The following is a 17365-nucleotide window of genomic DNA, read 5'->3' on the forward strand; positions in this document are numbered from 1 at the left end:
GGCGATAAGTAGCGACAGTTTCTGAACTCAAAAGAGCAAGAAAAGCTGTTTTCATGCAAAAGCAGCGAAATGCTTGTCAATACCAGATCCAGGGGAACGAAACACACCAAAACACACCAAAACAATTACACTGAAAAAGAGCTGAGTGTTTCCAACCCTCCATTTCTATCCCTCCTCAATAAAATCAGCGCCTCAGACGTGTCTCTGAGGCATCGCCTCTGCCCCTTCCCCATCAGCCACCTGCAGTGAGGGATTTTTCTTCGTGCTGGAGGGCTGGCGTCCTGCATTCGGGCTCTGACAGGTTGAGAGGTATGTCTAAAGCATCTAAAAACCCTCTGCCCGGGGGCTTGGCTGCAGAGGCTGCCGTGTTTTGTGCTAATAATATTTGAGCCTTTGCCTAATGCCTGCTCTGTGTGGACCCCAGCCTGGCTGGGTGTTTGTACTCGAGTCTGTCTGGAGCTGCTGGTCTTTTAGGAATAGCTGCTTGCTTCTGGGTGTTCCCCGAGCTGCTGTGGCTTTCCACGGGAGGCGTTTGCTGTGATGGTCATGTCGTGTCTTGTCGTGGAGTCCTCGTTTTCTGTACTTTTCTGCCGCCGCGAGTCCCGGCGAGTCTGCTTCAGGGTGGCTGGGCCACGATGCGGGAGGCTCCCCGGCAAGCTCCTTCCTAGCCCTGTCTCCGCTCTCCTTGTTGAGCTGGTAACGGTGTGAAACCAATTAGCTGTTGCCTTTGCTCTCAGTCACAGGCTTGAGTTCCGAGCAATGCCCCCAGAGGCCTTTAAAAGCTCTATTTTGTGCTGTTCCCAGCGTTTGTTGCTGCGTGTACCAACGTTTGTGGCCGTCCCGGGGTTCTGGGTGGGGATCTGTGCTGTCCCCTCCTGTTTATAGAGGGACCCTGCCACCAGGGATGGGTCCTTCCTGTGGGATTATTCCCTCCGGACTGCTGGTTTTCCCTCTGTTGCTGTGAAGGTTTGAGGAAGGTGTTGATGGCTCACACATGAATAGCCTGGTGTGGCCGTACACAACCACCACTGAGGTTTAGGAGCTTCCAGGGCAAAGCTGGCACCGGGCACTGAAAAGGTTGTGTCTCCGCAGCCTCGTGAGTGCCAGCCAGGACTCGTGATTTGAAGTCTTGAGAAATGAAGGGAAATCTTGACACGTGGAAAAAAATTTCCTGAAGAGCCAGCCTTGGCGGAGGAGCGGATGTCGGGGCAAGAACAGGAACTGCTGGTCTCGGTGCAGATAAAGCCGGTGTCCTGTTAGGACAGGGGTGGTTCTGGTGATAATCATGTCTTTCCCCTGCTCAGGGGCGAGGAGAGCTCATCCCGGGTGAGTGCCACGTGGCTCCTGGAGACAGGAAAATCACTGGCCGGGATTCACGGAGCAGGGAATTGCGTGGGAAGAACTCGCTTTAGGCGGCGATTATGGAAGTGGGTTCAAAAGCCCTGCTGAGATCAGCCGGGCTGTCAGGCAGCACAGCACCCGCCGTTCCCTTGGTGAGACGGGCCAAACAACAGGGGGAAGAAGCAGCGGATGGTTGGTTTCCAGAGAGGAACAGATAAATATATTCCTTTAAAAAAAAAAAAATTTAAGTTGATAGAACGAGTCAGGGTAAGGGAGCCCTGCCTCTGAGTATCCTCATCCCCGGAGCTGTGTGGGGCAGGAAGGAAGCGGAGTAGCGCGGAGTCAATTTGGGGCTGGACAGGAGTTCTGGGATAGACTTTGCTTTTCCTGCTGGTTTCCTGTCCCTGCCTGCGGCCGCCTTCAGAGCTGATAATGCCTTGGCTGCTGGAGCGCAGCACAGAGCCAGGCCTGCTCGGGTCTGTCTCACGCCTCGGGGACCAGCACAGACCTTCCTTGGCAGGAAAACGGGGACACAAGTACCTCACGAGTGACTTTGGGCTGTACTTGGTGGGGGAACAGGGGAAGGCTTCCCTTACGGTGGAGTGGGAATAATTGGTGCTGTTTGGCTTTTGAGATTCTAGGAGCTGAGAGGAGGCTGCAGTGTCTCCTGTTGCCTGGATGAGGCTGATGGTCCCAGTTCACTCTCTGCTGCAGCCAGGTGGACAGGAGGGAGAAGAAAAAGGGCCTTAATGGTAGGAGCAGTAGACTTGTGACCACCAGATTTGAGTCCCTGGTCTCTTCTGGATGGTCTCTTTCCACATGTCAGCGTCCCACCTTTTAAAGAGGAGCACGTCCCTGCCTCCCCAGCATACCAGGAGGACGTAGCTGTTTCCAGACTAAAGGAACCGAGTGTTTCGTGCGTGTTTTTTAGAGGGATCTTATTGCTGAAATCTCTGCTTGGGGCAAAGATCTTGCTTTTAAATACATCCTTGGTAGCAGGGTGTAGCCAGACAAGTTCTGGCTTAGTTAGAAGTCCCCTTGGGCTCCTCCTTGCTCTTAAGCTTAAAGGTGTTTGGCCTGGGCTGTTGTTGGGTGAGAGCTTTGAGCTGAGCCTCCAGACCCATCACGGCTGAGCTTCCTGACAGGTCAAACCCTTCATGAAGCAGAGAGCAGCAAGATACAGGGGCACAAGTCCAGGTGCTGGTGGTAGGACATATCTCCATTGCAGCTGCTGCAGTTGAATGGTTTGGCAGCTGTGGGGTCATGGTCCCTTCTGCTGCTGCTGGAAGTGGTGGTGGCAGCTCTTCAGTGTCCATCCTTCCACATCTGTAAGGTGTGAGGAGGGAATTAGGGCAGAGAACTGTCTCCCAGGTGAGATTTAAGGGGGTGTTTCTGCTCACCCACTCTTCATTCCCCAGCATCCATAAAGAGGGACAACAGGGTCCTGTCCTGGTCAAATTCTTGAAGGGCCCCAGAGGTGAACAGGCTCTTGATGGGACCATCAGAGGGATGGTGCTCTTCCCTGCTGGACCTGCCCTTTTGGTGAGCTCTCAGCACTGGGCTGGGAGGATTCCTGGGTTTCGGAGCACTTTGGATGTCTTATGAAGGGTTCATAGCACTGAGAATTGCATGAGTTCACCCTGCTCAGGAGAGGGTTTTGGGGGAAAGTGTTGCGAGATCCGTGCAGCTGAATCAAAGCGTCTCTGCCCACCACTCAGTTTGGCTGAAGCTCTCTGAGCTCCTTCCTTTTCCAGAGAATATGCATTTGCTGGGGTTCCCCACAGCATTCTGCAAAAGCTTTATATTTTTCTATAAAAGCTTCTTCAGAGTGAAATACCTCTGGGCTTCAATGGCCGTGGAGGGAGGAGCAGACTCTTTAGTTTTAAATGCTAAAAATATAGAAATCCTTCTGCTTTTAGAAGGAAGCAAGGACACCTGCTTTTGTTGTTGGCAGCTGATGGGAGGGCACTTGCAGTTACTTCTCTAGCTCTCCAGACCCACCACTTAATTCTGGAGAGAAACCCAGAGCGAGCACCCGTGACCTTGGTGTTTGTGTGGGGGAAAAAAAGCAAGTTAAAACTGCTGGGTAGCATCACCCAGTCCTGTCTCGGGGGCTTTGAGCCACCATGAGGCTGGTGGAGATGTGAATAAGGGGACACTGGTGTATCGGTGGTGGCAGGGAGCCGTATGAGGGGGGACGTGGTGGTGCAGCCCCTTCCTTCCCTCCCCTCTGTGTTGGGGCACTTCACCTCGGAGCGCGGCATAAGCAGAAGTGGCATCTGGAGGATGTTTCTTCTTGGGGAAGAGGAGAAGTGAGACGTCTGGGAAGAAAAGCTACTGGTGAAGCATCAGGTTACACTGCAGGGTTTCCTGCTTCTGGTTTCTGTCATCGGATCTCAGGTCAGGCATCAGCCTCAGGAGGTCTGACCGTGGTGGGCTGGTGTCGGTGCTCTTCGGGCTATGGTTACCCCAAGAGGGCTGGGGCTGTGGGTCAGGACAGGCACAGTTCCCTGCTTTTATTTGGATGTTCTCAGAGAGTTGATTTTGCATCTTGCAAGAATCACAGACTGGCTGAGGTTGGAAGGGACCTCTGGGGTCGAGCTGGTCCGACTCCCCTCCCAAGCCTCCATGCAAAGAACAGAGACTGTGGAAAAGCTGGAGATAACCAAAATCTCCTCCGATTCTAGATCCGATGAGGGGGGAGAAGGTCACTCTTCCAAACCACAGAGGCACTAACATGATCCCTGGTGCCTGTTCATTGTACTGGAGTGGAGCTCCTGTTCCCCAGGTGCTGCCGTGAGGTGGTTGCGTCCCTGTGTGGGTTGTGCTCCCTCTGGAAGTCGTCGTGGCTTGGAATCCCAAGAATCAGCTGGAATTTGGTAACGCAATGATGCTGCTGGTTGTCGTGGATACCTGCTCGATGGGAACATTGGGCTTGTAACTGTTTTCTTGCCAGTTCTCACCAACGCACGTGGCAGCTGGAATGATATCTTGCTCAAGAAAGCGTGTGGTGCCGAGGAGTTGGCAGTGTGGGGTGGGGTTTCAGCCAGTCCTGCCCATCTGCTTTCTGTGCTGGCCGCTCCAGCAGCCCCCTTACTCACAAAGCCTCTCAGGTGCTTAAATTTGGGCTACTTAGAGCTCTGCGGCTGTGAAGAACTTGGAAGGTGGTGCAGAGTAGCAGAGAATGAAGTTATTGATAGGTAACCCAAAAAACTCTCCCTTTGCTCCCCATATGCTGCCTAACCTTCCCCATCTCCACTTCCCACAAGTGCCAGTAAAAGGGCCATCCTGTGCTCATCCTCTCCAAAGAGAGGGTGAAATCCAGGGCAGGGAGTCAATTTGAGTTTGTGTGTTTGTCTTACCCAGCGGGGTCAGCTAAAATCTGAACAGAGATGCCTGAAGCTCTTGTCTGGAGTGTTGCTGGCACATGGAGAATACAGTGGACCTCTCCCATCAATAGTCCCAACCCTGAGAAAGGAGAGCAGCATCTTTACCTGGGTTTGGGACACTCCTACCGCTGTGGTAGGTGCTCTTGCTCCTAGAGACGTAGGTTCAGGAGCTTCTCCAAGGGCAGACATTGGGTAATTTTGCTTTGGTGTCCTCAGGATGCCATTTTGCATGAATCATAGAATCATGGACTGGTTTGGGTGGGAAGGGACCTTAAAGCCCACCCAGTGCCACCCCCTGCCCTGGGCAGGGACACCTCCCACCACACCACGTTGCTCCAAGCCCCCTCCAACCTGCCCTTGAACCCCTCCAGGGATGGGGCAGCCACAGCTTCTCGGGCCAACCTGGGCCAGGCTCTCACCACCCTCACACCAAACAAGTTCTTCCCCACAGCTCAGCTCCATCTCCCCTCTTGCAGGGTCCAACCCTTCCCCCTCCTCCTAGGGCTCCCCTCCCTCATCCAGAGTCCCTCCCCAGCTTTCCTGGAGCCCCCCTTCTTTAGGGCCTGGAAGGGGCTCCAAGGTCTCCCCGGAGCCTTCTCTTCTCCAGGCTGAACCCCCCCAACTCTCTCAGCCCCTCCTCCCAGCAGAGGGGCTCCAGCCCTCCCAGCATCTCTGTGGCCTCCTCTGGCCCCGCTTCAACAGCTCCATGTCCTTCTGCTGTTGGTGGCCCCAGAGCTGGAGGGGTTTCTGGGGGGTTTCTCCCCAGATCAGAGCAGAGGGGCAGAATCCCCCCCTGGCCCTGCTGGCCATGGGGCTGGGGATGCAGCCCAGGGTGTGGGTGGGGAGGAGAAGGAGTGGGGAGGAGGAGAAGACACACAGAGCAGCAGTCTCCCTTCACCCATCGCTGTGGGCCGTGGCTCTGAAAGGCTGCGTTGATGGTCCGGGCTGGAGGCTGGTGCTGGTGCGTGGAGACGACAGAGGGGAGCGCGTACGGAGCAAACCCTCTGCAGCCCTTTGTTCCTGTGGGTGAAACAGCCCCCCCGGCACGGGGCTGCCACGAACAGAAGGGCAGTTGTCCAAGGAGCACAGATGAGCTGTGGTTGGATGCTCTTTGCATTTAGGAAGCTGGGTCTGCGTCTCTCTGTCCCTTCCCAGGGATCCACAGCCCCCCCGGGGAGCTGTGCCTTATATCAGCCGCTCTCCTCAGCAAACTGCCCTGGGCTTTTATTTGAATTGGGTGCCTTCCCGTGCTTCTTGCCGTGTCTTCCAGCCTTCCCTCTCCTCCTGGTGCTGCCAAGGCACCGGTAATGCAGCCCGAGCATCTCACAGCATCCCTGCCCACAAGCATCCCTGAATCCCTGCCAGGGGCAGGTGCTGGAGGTCACCGTGAGGAGGTGCAAAGAACTGATCTGAAGAGAAGGAAGCTGCTCCTGCCTTACAGATGGCACTCAGGAGGTTGCAGCAGGACATCCAAAGCAGAAGGAAGCTGGAAGTGAAGTGTGAACGCTGCCCGCAGCCCTTCTGGATGGCGGAGGGATGATCAGCAGGAGAGTTGGGGCAGCATGTGGGGCGAGGACGAGGGTTTGGGCTGCGGGTGCTTGGAGGCTGCCAAGTGGGCAGGTTGTGGGGAGCCGAGGGGCCTGGCCTGCCCTTGCCCAGGGCAGCTCAGCTCAGGCTCCAGACGCTCGGGTTCCAGCCCCGCTGCTCCCAGTGCTCAGAGCAGAATTGCTTGTAGAGCTGGGCTCCTGCCTTTCAGAGCATCACAGAGTGGTCGGGGTCAGAAGGGACCTCTGGGGCTTGTCTCATCCAACCCCCTGCCAGAGCAGGTCCCCCAGAGCAGGTTGGATGCATCCATAGGATCATAGAATTGTCCAGGCCAGAAGGGACCTCCAAAGGCCATCTAGTCCGACCCCCCCGCAGTCAGCAGGGACACCCCCAACTAGACCAGGTTGCCCAGGGCCTCGTCGAGCCTCTCCTTGAATATCTCCAGGGAAGGGGCCTCAACCCCCTCCCTGGGCAACCTGTTCCAGTGCTCCACCACCCTCACAGTGAACCACCCTCACAGTGAATCCAGGTGGGTTTGAATGTCTCCAGAGAAGGAAACTCCTCCAGCTCTCTGGGCAGCCTGTCCCAGGGCTCTGCCACCCTCACAGCAAAGAAGTTTTCCTCACGTTGAGATGGAATTTCCTGTATTCCAGTTTGTGCCCCTTGTCCTGTCACTGGGCACCACTGAGAAGAGTCTGGCCCCATCCTCTTGCCTGCCACCCTTTAGCTATTGCTCAGCATCAATGAGGTCCCCTCTCAGCCTGCTCTTCTCCAGCTGAACAGCCCCAGGGCTCTCAGCCTTTCCTCAGCAGAGAGATGCTCCGGTACCTCATCATCTTCTTAGCCTCCACTGGACTCTCTCCAGCAGTTCCCTGTCCTAGAACTGGGGAGCCCAGAACTGGACCCAGTGCTCCAGCTGCAGCCTCCCCAGGGCAGAGCAGAGGGGGAGGATGACCACCCTGGACCTACTGGCCACACTCTTTTTAATGCCCCCTAGGAGACCATTGGCTGCCTTGGCTCCAATTTGATCATGGCAGATTGATGAGAGCAAAAGGAGATGTTTGGAGGCCGGCTCTTGCCACCTTGTGGGGTGAAGGGGACGGGGTGTCCATACATCCAGCCTCCTATAGTGTTCCCGAGCTGTGGGGAGATGGGGAGAAGGTGGATGCAAGCAGGAACTTTCGTCTTTCTGAACACACAATTTTAACCTGCAGACCTTGGAAAAGTGGAACTATAGATAGATAGATGTATGTGTGTGTATGTACATGTGTTTTTTTCCCCTGATTCCTTGGGCCACCAAGGAGGAGACATCTTTTATTGGGAGCCCTGGTGTTGGCTGGCACCTGCCCCATGGACCTTCTCATAAGATTGTGCCACCAGCTGTAGCAAACAGGTCCTCTATAACCTTCCTGGCTGAGGAGCTGGGACCTCTCCTGCTGCCTTACTCCGCAGCTGGGGTGTCCATCCCTGGGGAGGGACAAATGTGCAAACACTTGGAGAGCAGCTCTGTGGAAAAAGACCTGGGAGTTCTGGTGGACAACAGGATGACCACGAGCTAGTGATGGGCCCTGGTGGCCAAGAAGGCCAATGGCATCCTGGGGGGCATCAGGAAGAGTGTGACCAGCAGGGGGAGGGAGGTCATCCTGCCCCTCTGTTCTGCCCTGGAGCGGCCCCATCTGGAGCACTGGGTCCAGTTCTGGGCTCCCCAGTTCAAGAAAGACAGGGAACTGCTGGAGAGGGGACAGCAGAGGCTACAAAGATGATGGGGGGCCTGGAGCATCTCCCTGATGAGGAAAGGCTGAGGGATTTGGGGCTTTTCAGTCTGGAGAAGAGAAGGCTGAAGGGGAATCTGACCAATGCCTATAAATCCTTCAAGTGTGTCATGAGGATGGGGCCAGGCTTTTTTCATTGGTGCCCAGTGACAGGACAAGAGGGAACGGGCACAAACTTGAACATAGGGAGTTCCATCTGAAGATGAGGAGGAGCTATTTTACTCTGAGGGTGGCAGAGCCCTGGAAGAGGCTGCCCAGAGAGGTGGTGGAGTCTCCTTCTCTGGAGACATTGAAACCCCCCCTGGACATGTTCCTGTGGGACCTGCTCTGGGTGGACCTGCTCTGGCAGGGGGTTGGAGGGTGGACTGGATGATCTCCAGAGGTCCCTTCCAACCCCATGTCGTTCTGTGACTCTGAAATGTGGAAGAGGTATTTTTCCAGGAGCTGCAGGCTTGCAGCTGGTGGCCCAGAACGGCCCAATGCTGGGTTTTTTGCCCAGCAGTCTCCATGGCACGTGCGGTGACGTGCGTTGGGTGCATCATTGCTTTATACAACCTCCCCCCCGGAGAATCTCCTGGCAAAGCCTGGCAAAGTCCTTGGGTGGTCTTTTCCTACAGCAAATGTTTAGATGCTTTGTGTCCTTTGGACATGCTGGGGTGGGCGCTGGCTCTCCCAGCGCCAGCATTGGAGGGACTGTAGTGACATGGTGGGGACAGTACAGCAGCTGACAGCCCCCATCTGTCTTGTGCAGCGTTTCAGTCTGCTGCAGGCAGGGCACGTGCGCTCTCTCCTCTCTGTCCCGCGTCTGGAGGTTGACAGTGATGTCCTTCAGGCTCCTTGAGGAGAGGGTTTGCTGAGGTTACCCAGGAGCTGCATGGGACTTGGAGAAGGCACTTCAAGACCAGGCTGGACAGGACTTTGAGCAGCCTGGTGTAGTGGGGGGTGTCCCTGCCCAGGGCAGGGGGGTTGGAATTCAATGGTCTTGAAGATCCCTTCCAACCCAAACCATTCTATGGTTCTACGTAGAGGTTGAGGAGCTTTAAAATGAGAGCAGGATGTGTCCTCGTCAGTAGGAAGGGCTGCGTTCTGCCGCGAGGAAAGGATGCTAAGCTGTTAAAGGATTGTCCTGATGGCAGGATGCTTCTGTGTGGACAATTGAGGGTTAATCACACGTGCTGGAGCCAGGAGCATCCTCTGGATTCCAGCTGTCAAAGCACTAACTTAAGTATGTGTCATCTTTACGAGGCAGTAAACAGTGGTACAGGCTGAATTACCCCGTCCAGAGGCCTCCAGGGTACAATATAACTCCTAGGGGCTTCCCTGGTAATTACTGCCTGATTAACTGCCGGAGGAGCCAGCCAGATGTGTTGCTGGCTCAATTAAGGTGGCAGGAGCTCTAGAGCTTGGGGCATGAACAGAAGGAGCAGATTGGGGTGCTGATGGGCCTATGGCTCAACACAGCATTGTTCTGCTCTGCTCCTGGCCCTTCCAGCCCCACGTAACCCACCCAATCCTCCGAGGAGCCAGAGGAACCCAACAGCCACCATTTATCAAAGTGCACAAACTGAATCTGAGGGTGGGTTCCTGCGTTGAACCTTTGTTTGATGGTGTGGTGGGATTCAGAAGTGGTGCAATGCTCTTGTGTCATAGAATCACAGAATGGTTTGGGTTGGAAGGGACCTTAAAGCCCACCCAGTGCCACCCCTTGCCCTGGGCAGGGACACCTCCCACCACACCAGGTTGCTCCAAGCCCCCTCCAACCTGCCCTTGAACCCCTCCAGGGATGGGGCAGCCACAGCTTCTCGGGGCAACCTGGGCCAGGCTCTCACCACCCTCACACCAAAGAATGTTCTCCTGGAGCTCCTTGGCTTGCCGATGGGTGATCTCCTGTGACATTGCAGCTGCCCCAGGTGGCCTTGAGGGGCTGCTGATGGCCACGTTGCTCTTGGGGCCAGTGGGGCAGGAAGGTGCAGGGGAGGGTTTTGGGCTGGGGGGGAACACAGTGTGCTGAAGGACCCGTCTCGCTGGTGGCTGTGCCACAGAGGGCACAGGTCTGGGTTGGCCCTGCACATCCAGGAGTGTTTTACATGCACAGAGTGGTGCTGAAGGTTGGCCCAGGACTGTCCTCAGAGCTCTCAGTGCAAGGAAATGAAAATGGCCAGTCAGCTGTGGGAGAGGAAGCATTCACAGCCCAACCACAGTGCAAGCAGCGTGGTTTATCCCACTGAGCTTCTTGGGAACTTGGTAATTGTCCCCTCTAAAGTTCAGGCAGATAAGAAGGAGAAGTAAGTGACCTTACTTATAGGTCAGCTGCACACGTGCAAACGGATCCATTGTTCCTGGTGGGACTCAACCTCCGCACTGGATCCCATCTTCTCCCATCTCCCTTGCCAGAAGGACTATGGCTCGATTGCTGGCTGGAACACCACGAGAAGGCACTTCAGCAGCAGGGCTGGAGAGCTCACCGATGCCTGTTTGGATCGGTGTTTTGGCCTCTAGTTAATTTGCCTCGTGGTGTTTTCTGTAGCGAGACGTGAATCCTCAAAGCAGGCCTGGCTCTTTGTATGGCTCAGCAGGGATGCTGAGGTGGTGAAAGACCAAAGTCTCCTTGGATGTAATTCTGAATTTCTTCCATGATTTCAGCAGCACAGGACAGAGGAACTGGCTGGGGTGGGGTGAGCTCCCCTCATGTCAAGAGGAAGCTGTTCCGTTGGAGTTCATTAAAGAAGTCCTGCTTTTGATTTTTTTTGAAGGTCATCCAGTCCTGCAGAGCAGAGCCAGGATTCCTTGAGAGCTGTGAGGGACTCTGCCCTTTCCTTGCCTTCTCCTTAAAGGAGGGGTGAGTGGGGGTGCTGGGGGGGGAATCCTGTGGCTCTTCGCACGCAGTGATATTGATGTGTGACTTCAGCCCTTTTCCTGCAGATCTGGTGTGCGGAGCTGGCAAGCTCCTGGAGGAACAGGCCGTAATTTAGCTCACCTCTGACCTCGGCAGGTAGGAATGGTGTTTGACCAGTGCTGGAATGAGAAGGCAGAAGGCAGGGGGTGACAGGCTGAGAGAGTTGGGGGGGTTCAGCCTGGAGAAGACAAGGGAAGACCTTTGAGCCCCTTCCAGTCCCTCAAGGGGCTCCAGGAAAGCTGGGGAGGGACTCTGGATGAGGGAGGGGAGCCCTAGGAGGAGGGGGAAGGGTTTGACCCTGCAAGAGGGGAGATGGAGCTGAGCTGTGGGGAAGAACTTGTTTGGTGTGAGGGTGGTGAGAGCCTGGCCCAGGTTGGCCCGAGAAGCTGTGGCTGCCCCATCCCTGGAGGGGTTCAAGGGCAGGTTGGAGGGGGCTTGGAGCAACCTGGTGTGGTGGGAGGTGTCCCTGCCCAGGGCAGGGGGTGGCACTGGGTGGGCTTTGAGGTCCCTTCCAACCCAAACCAGTCTGTGATTCTATTACATTTGGGGTGAGGGTATCCCTTTTCCTGTCATTTGGAGCCTTGGTGGTTGTGGTCTGGAAGTTCTGGGAGGAGCCACCAGCCTGCACATGCCCTGGACCTTTTGTGCCATTCTCTCCCTGCTGTATTTATTGAGCCTGACGCTTCTGCTGCTGTGGAGAAGGACAGGTTTTTATTAACCGTACCCAGCGTGTGCCCCTCTGTGAAGTGAGCCCAGGCACCAGCATTGCAGGAACCGAAGGCTGGAGCGCAGCAGCTGGAAATACAGGGTGATTTATTCAATGGAGATGTGAGAGATGGGAACAGACAGCTTTGGATTCTGCGCCTGATCCATTTCCCCTCCCTCCCTTCTCCATCCTTCTATCTTTCTCTTCCCCCACCACTCTTCCAATTTTATTTTAACAGCACTGCAAATTGCAGCATAAATCATAGCTGAGCAGCAATTCGGGTTGGCAGCCACCAGTAAATCTCCTCTTTCAGCCTCCCCACATGAGAAGGAGGTTGCACGGGGAGTAAGGTGAGTCCTGAGAGTGCCTCGTTTACAGTCCCATCAGGTTTTGTCATAGAATCATGGACTGGTTTGTGTTGGAAGGGACCTCAAAGCCCACCCAGTGCCACCCCCTGCCCTGGGCAGGGACACCTCCCACCACACCAGGTTGCTCCAAGCCCCCTCCAACCTGCCCTTGAACCCCTCCAGGGATGGGGCAGCCACAGCTTCTCGGGCCAACCTGGGCCAGGCTCTCACCACCCTCCCACCAAACAAGTTCTTCCCCACAGCTCAGCTCCATCTCCCCTCTTGCAGGGTCAAACCCTTCCCCCTCCTCCTAGGGCTCCCCTCCCTCATCCAGAGTCCCTCCCCAGCTTTCCTGGAGCCCCCCTTCTTTAGGGCCTGGAAGGGGCTCCAAGGTCTCCCCGGAGCCTTCTCTTCTCCAGGCTGAACCCCCCAACTCTCTCAGCCCCCCCTCCCAGCAGAGGGGCTCCAGCCCTCCCAGCATCTTTCTGGCCCTGTGTTCCTGGCTCTTCCCAGTTACCACAGCATGTTTAGCCTTAGTCCCACATTTCTCCGGTCCTGGGAAACAGGAAGATTCTTCTCCCACCCCAGTCCCTAGTGCCAGCACCGTGTGCGTTGGGAAGTGGTGTGGTGTGAGGGGTGCTGGCATAAGTTACAGATGCTGTTGTTCAGGTGTGTGACATCTGAAGTTGTTTCCTGTTCTCAAAGATAGTAGATGGTGGCCTTCGTCCAGATCTGTACTTCCAAACTGCCCTGCACACAGGAACAGAAAACAGCCCTGTGCGGAGTGTGAAGAGCAAAGTCTTTGCCTTTACATTCACCCAGGGGATCTCTCTGCACAGTCCCACCCCAGGAGCCCTTTGTCCTGACAAATGTGTTTCCCAGCCGCCTGTACTGTCTCCTTGGGAGCATCCTCCATCTGTGTTTGTAGCCCTCTCCCTGCCACGCTTGAGCTTGGCCACCCTGCAATGAGGCCAGGAATTAGGAGAGCAGAAGAAAAGTACAGGCCATGCCTTCATTTTATCCCCTTCTTGGCTGGTTGTGAAGCTTCAAAGGTGTTTTCCATGTCGGGTTCTTAAAACACGGGGCAGGTGTTGAAAGACAGGAGGGTAGATCTGCCCAATGTCAGCAAGACTTTTCATGTGATGTACCGATGAGGAAACCAAGGTGCACAGGGAGAGGCACCTGCTGCCGAGGTGTGTTAAAAACCAGTGAGGTGCTGGGGGTTTGGAGTAGCTGGGGGTTTTGCAGAGGAGCAGCACGGTCGAAGTTTTGCAGGGCTCTGACTCCAGATGGCCACCTCACCCTTGCCCTGCTCTGTCCTCCAGGGAGAGCAGGATCTTTTGAGGAAGACCACGGACCCTCACTTAAAAAGAAATTCCTTAATTGGCTTAAAGGCAGAGAAACGAAAACAACAAGTAGAGCTGCTTCTTCATCCAACTTGCTTTCCTCTGCAGGGGTTGCTTTTGAAGTGATTGTTCAAACACACCTGAGGTGTGGGCAGCTAAATAGGGGGAATTGAGCATCCTTTGGTCCCAGGAGTCCACCCTCCTTGCTGAAGCTGTCCCAGCTCCTCAGATGAGAGAGCAGCTTAATGAGTTCGGTTTCTTGCTTCTTTCCTCGCCTCCTCCCCTCCCTGCTGAGAGCAGGGAAGTCTTTCTTGTAAAACGCAACCGTAGAAATCAGCCCTGTTGGTGCTTCCTTTCCTTCTCGCTTTCTCAGGTTAGTATCCCTGAAAAGGGTTCCTTATTTCAGATCCTCCTCCAAAGAGTAGCCTGTGCCCAGAGAAGCTGGGGCTGCCCCAACCCTTGAGGTGTCTAAGGCCAAGTTGGACGGGGCTTTGAGCAACCTGGTCTGGTGGGAGGTGTCCCTGCTCAGGGCAGGGGGGTGGGACTGGGTTGTCTTTAAGGTCCCTTCCAACCCAAACCATTCTGTGATTCTCTGGGGCCTGTTTCAAATGGGAGCTGGAGGGAGGTGATGAAGGTTTGTTTGAAGGATCACCATGCCCAGGTCTCTGAGCTCCTCCAGTGGTACCATGGCTGCTGCTTCTGCAGCTGGGTGAAGGACACGTCAGTAGGTTTCTGGGACAGCTTTCCTTGATGGGTTCCTTTCCATCCTAAAAGAAGCTGAACTGCTGTGTTGCAGGATAGCTTTTTTCAGCTGGGCCAACCCAACTCGCGTCCAGGGCCTGCTGTGACCTGTTAGTGAAATTAGGGTAATGAAGACCCTCTCTGTAAGCCCTGTGGCACCTACCTCCCTGGGTGGGAGGGGACACGGAGCTCCCAGTGTGCAGGCAGTGCTGGCCATGCTGGGTCTGGCCTTAGCCACAGCTCCCCGGGCTGTGGAGGGAGCAGCCACAGCTTGAACCAGCACTTTCAAGGACTGTGTGTAGCTGCTTCAGCACCTGGTTAGATTGTCTTTAACCTGATGTCTGGTTTTGGCCACATCATGGAGATTGGACCTTCACCCTGTTCAAGGGGTGGCGGCTGTTACGGGAACAGGAGTCCTGGTGATCTCCTGGGCTGGTATAAATCTCCTCGCTAGTGGGACAGGACCTCGTGTGATGTAGGTGAGGAGCTCGAAACTCATCACAGCCCTTGGGCTGATGTTTGCAGACAGAGGTGGTTCTCTGCTCCTCAGCTGGTGTCCAGTGTGTGGGTGCTCAGAGGTCCTGGTAGCTCTCTGAATCCCAGGCTCAGATGTGTGTTTTGTTCTTTTGAGATTCCTCCTACATCCATAAACAAACCCTTTAATAGCTGTAATAAACCATATGCCCCTGTTATTTAAATGGAATAAATAAAGTTGGAAGAGCCTCCCGGGAGCATCTGGAACTTCACCACCTGTAGAAAACTGGCAGTTAAAGGAGCTGGGTACGTAGAGAAGAGCCCATAAAGATGGTGTCAGCGGAAAAAGAGGAGTTTCTGAAAGTCTTTGGTGTCCCCGTTGGCAGCGCTCAGACACGGCTCCAGCTGCTTCCCCTGCTGGGAAGCGGGCGAGTGTGAGCTCCCACACTCAGTTATTGCTGCTTGTGAGGAGCAGCTCTGGTTTGACCCAAAGGTTTGGAAATCGTTAACACTGGCAAGTAGAAATAATTCAGAGGACGGTAAAGAATCATTGCCACGACTTGAGGAATTCATGTTTGGTTTCTGGACTCGTCTTAGCCTTAATGGTTCGGCAGGATCCATGGTCTGTCTCCATAAGAGGCCCCATGGGAGGAGAATCCAAGGTTCTCCAGCACCATCCCCAGAGGTGTTCAAAAGATGGGTTGATGTGGTGCTGGGAGGTATGGTTTAGTGATGATGCTCCTTGTTTGTTGTGTGGGTGTCTATTTTTGTCAGTTCGGTTGACGGTTGGACAAGATGATCTTTAAGGTCCCTTCCAACCTAGAAGATTCTGTGATTCTGTGATTCTTGGAAGCACCATTGTCTGCAGCAGGCACAGGGCTGCACAGGTTCACATGGAGAAGTGTGTACAGGCAGCAATGTCTTGGTTCTTGCAGGTGCTGGTGGTGGTTCTTTGACTGCAGTGGGAAAGTCATTCCCAGTTCTATCCAGATCTCCCAGGAGCTTGTGTGGAAAGAAGGAATCTGGCAGCCAGGCAGGAGGTCCAAGCTAAGGAGGAGACAGCCATGTCTGTCTATTCACTGAGACCAACTGGACAGTGGAGTTATGTTGCTTCCAGAGGAGGCTTCTGTGCTGCTGCCTCTTCTCTTGGTAATCCAGACACCTGGCATCCCAGATTATAGAATCAGAGAATGATTTGGGTGGAAGGGACCTCAAAGCCCACCCAGTGCCACCCCCTGCCCTGGGCAGGGACACCTCCCACCACACCACGTTGCTCCAAGCCCCCTCCAACCTGCCCTTCAACCCCTCCAGGGATGGGGCAGCCACAGCTTCTCGGGGCAACCTGGGCCAGGCTCTCACCACCCTCCCACCAAACAAGTTCTTCCCCACAGCTCAGCTCCATCTCCCCTCTTGCAGGGTCCAACCCTTCCCCCTCCTCCTAGGGCTCCCCTCCCTCATCCAGAGTCCCTCCCCAGCTTTCCTGGAGCCCCTTGAGGGCCTGGAAGGGGCTCCAAGGTCTCCCTGGAGCCTTCTCTTCTCCAGGCTGAACCCCCCAACTCTCTCAGCCCCCCCTCCCAGCAGAGGGGCTCCAGCCCTCCCAGCATCTCTGTGGCCTCCTCTGGCCCCACTCCAACAGCTCCATGTCCTTCCTGTGCTGAGGACTCCAGAACTGAACACAGAGCTCCAGGTGAGGTCTCCCCAGAGTGGAGCAGAGGGGGAGAATTCCTCCCTGGCCCTGCTGGCCACACTTCTCTTGGTGCAGCCCAGGATCCTTCTCGTTCCAGCTCCCCTACGAGTTAAGAGCTTTTATTTCCAACCCTCCTGAACCGTGAACACTCCACAGGCAACTTGAACTTCACTCAAGATGCTGATACGGACATCCCACCTGTGCCACATTGGATGGCTCCACTGTCTCCACACCACTGTGTCTCATCCCAGAGGCTCTTGTGCCCAAACCAGCTGCTTTTGAGGCCGAAGCGTTGAGACATGAAGGCCCTAGGGAGGGCTATGCCCAGAGGTGTGTGTCTGAGTGTGGTGCTGAGCCGCTCCCTGGCAGCCCCGGGTGCAGAGGACAAGCAGTGATGGCCGGCTAGCGCACAGCCTGCCTGCTGGCCAGCTGACCAGCACCCCAGCTGGGCAGGAAGGTGTCTTTTGCAGCCTGGTCCTTCTGCGTTGCTGCTCCTCTCCCTGCGTGAGTGATGCATATATCGCCTGACTGCTGGTGCCCTCCCCTCTCCGCTCCGTGCGAGCCGAGTGCGGCAGCCCCGGGTGCAGAGGACAAGCCGTGATGGCCGGCTAGTGCACAGCCTGCCTGCTGGCCACCAGCACCCCAGCTGGGCAGGAAGGTGTCTTGAGTGTGGTGCTGAGCCGCTCCCTGGCAGCCCCGGGTGCAGAGGACAAGCAGTGATGGCCGGCTAGCGCACAGCCTGCCTGCTGGCCAGCTGACCAGCACCCCAGCTGGGCAGGAAGGTGTCTTTTGCAGCCTGGTCCTTCTGCGTTGCTGCTCCTCTCCCTGCGTGAGTGATGCATATATCGCCTGACTGCTGGTGCCCTCCCCTCTCCGCTCCGTGCGAGCCTCCCCGTGGTACAGCAGCTCTGACAGAAAGGGTTGACTGCTGGTGCCCTCCCCTCTGCGCTCCGGCGTGCGAGCCTCCCCGTGGTACAGCAGCTCTGACAGAAAGGGCCAGCCCCGCTGCGGGCTCTCACCGTGTGTCAGAATCAATCGCTTCTTCCTCCTCTTGCGTGGAGGAGATGCTGGTTCCCAGTCTGAACAGCACCTGAGGCGGCTTCTCCCCCCCCCCCCCCCCC

At 55.6% G+C, this 17365-nt stretch overlaps 1 protein-coding gene across 7 annotated transcripts in view; it reads left to right on the plus strand.

The window, feature by feature from the left end:
- CAPN15 (calpain 15) overlaps positions 1–17365 on the plus strand; it is a 69930-nt gene that overhangs the window by 16276 nt on the left and 36289 nt on the right. The gene's annotated exons all lie outside the window — the stretch shown is intronic.

Source organism: Calidris pugnax, unplaced genomic scaffold (assembly GCF_001431845.1).
Source record: "Calidris pugnax isolate Ruff unplaced genomic scaffold, ASM143184v1 scaffold244, whole genome shotgun sequence".
Classification (NCBI taxonomy): Eukaryota; Metazoa; Chordata; class Aves; order Charadriiformes; family Scolopacidae; genus Calidris; species Calidris pugnax.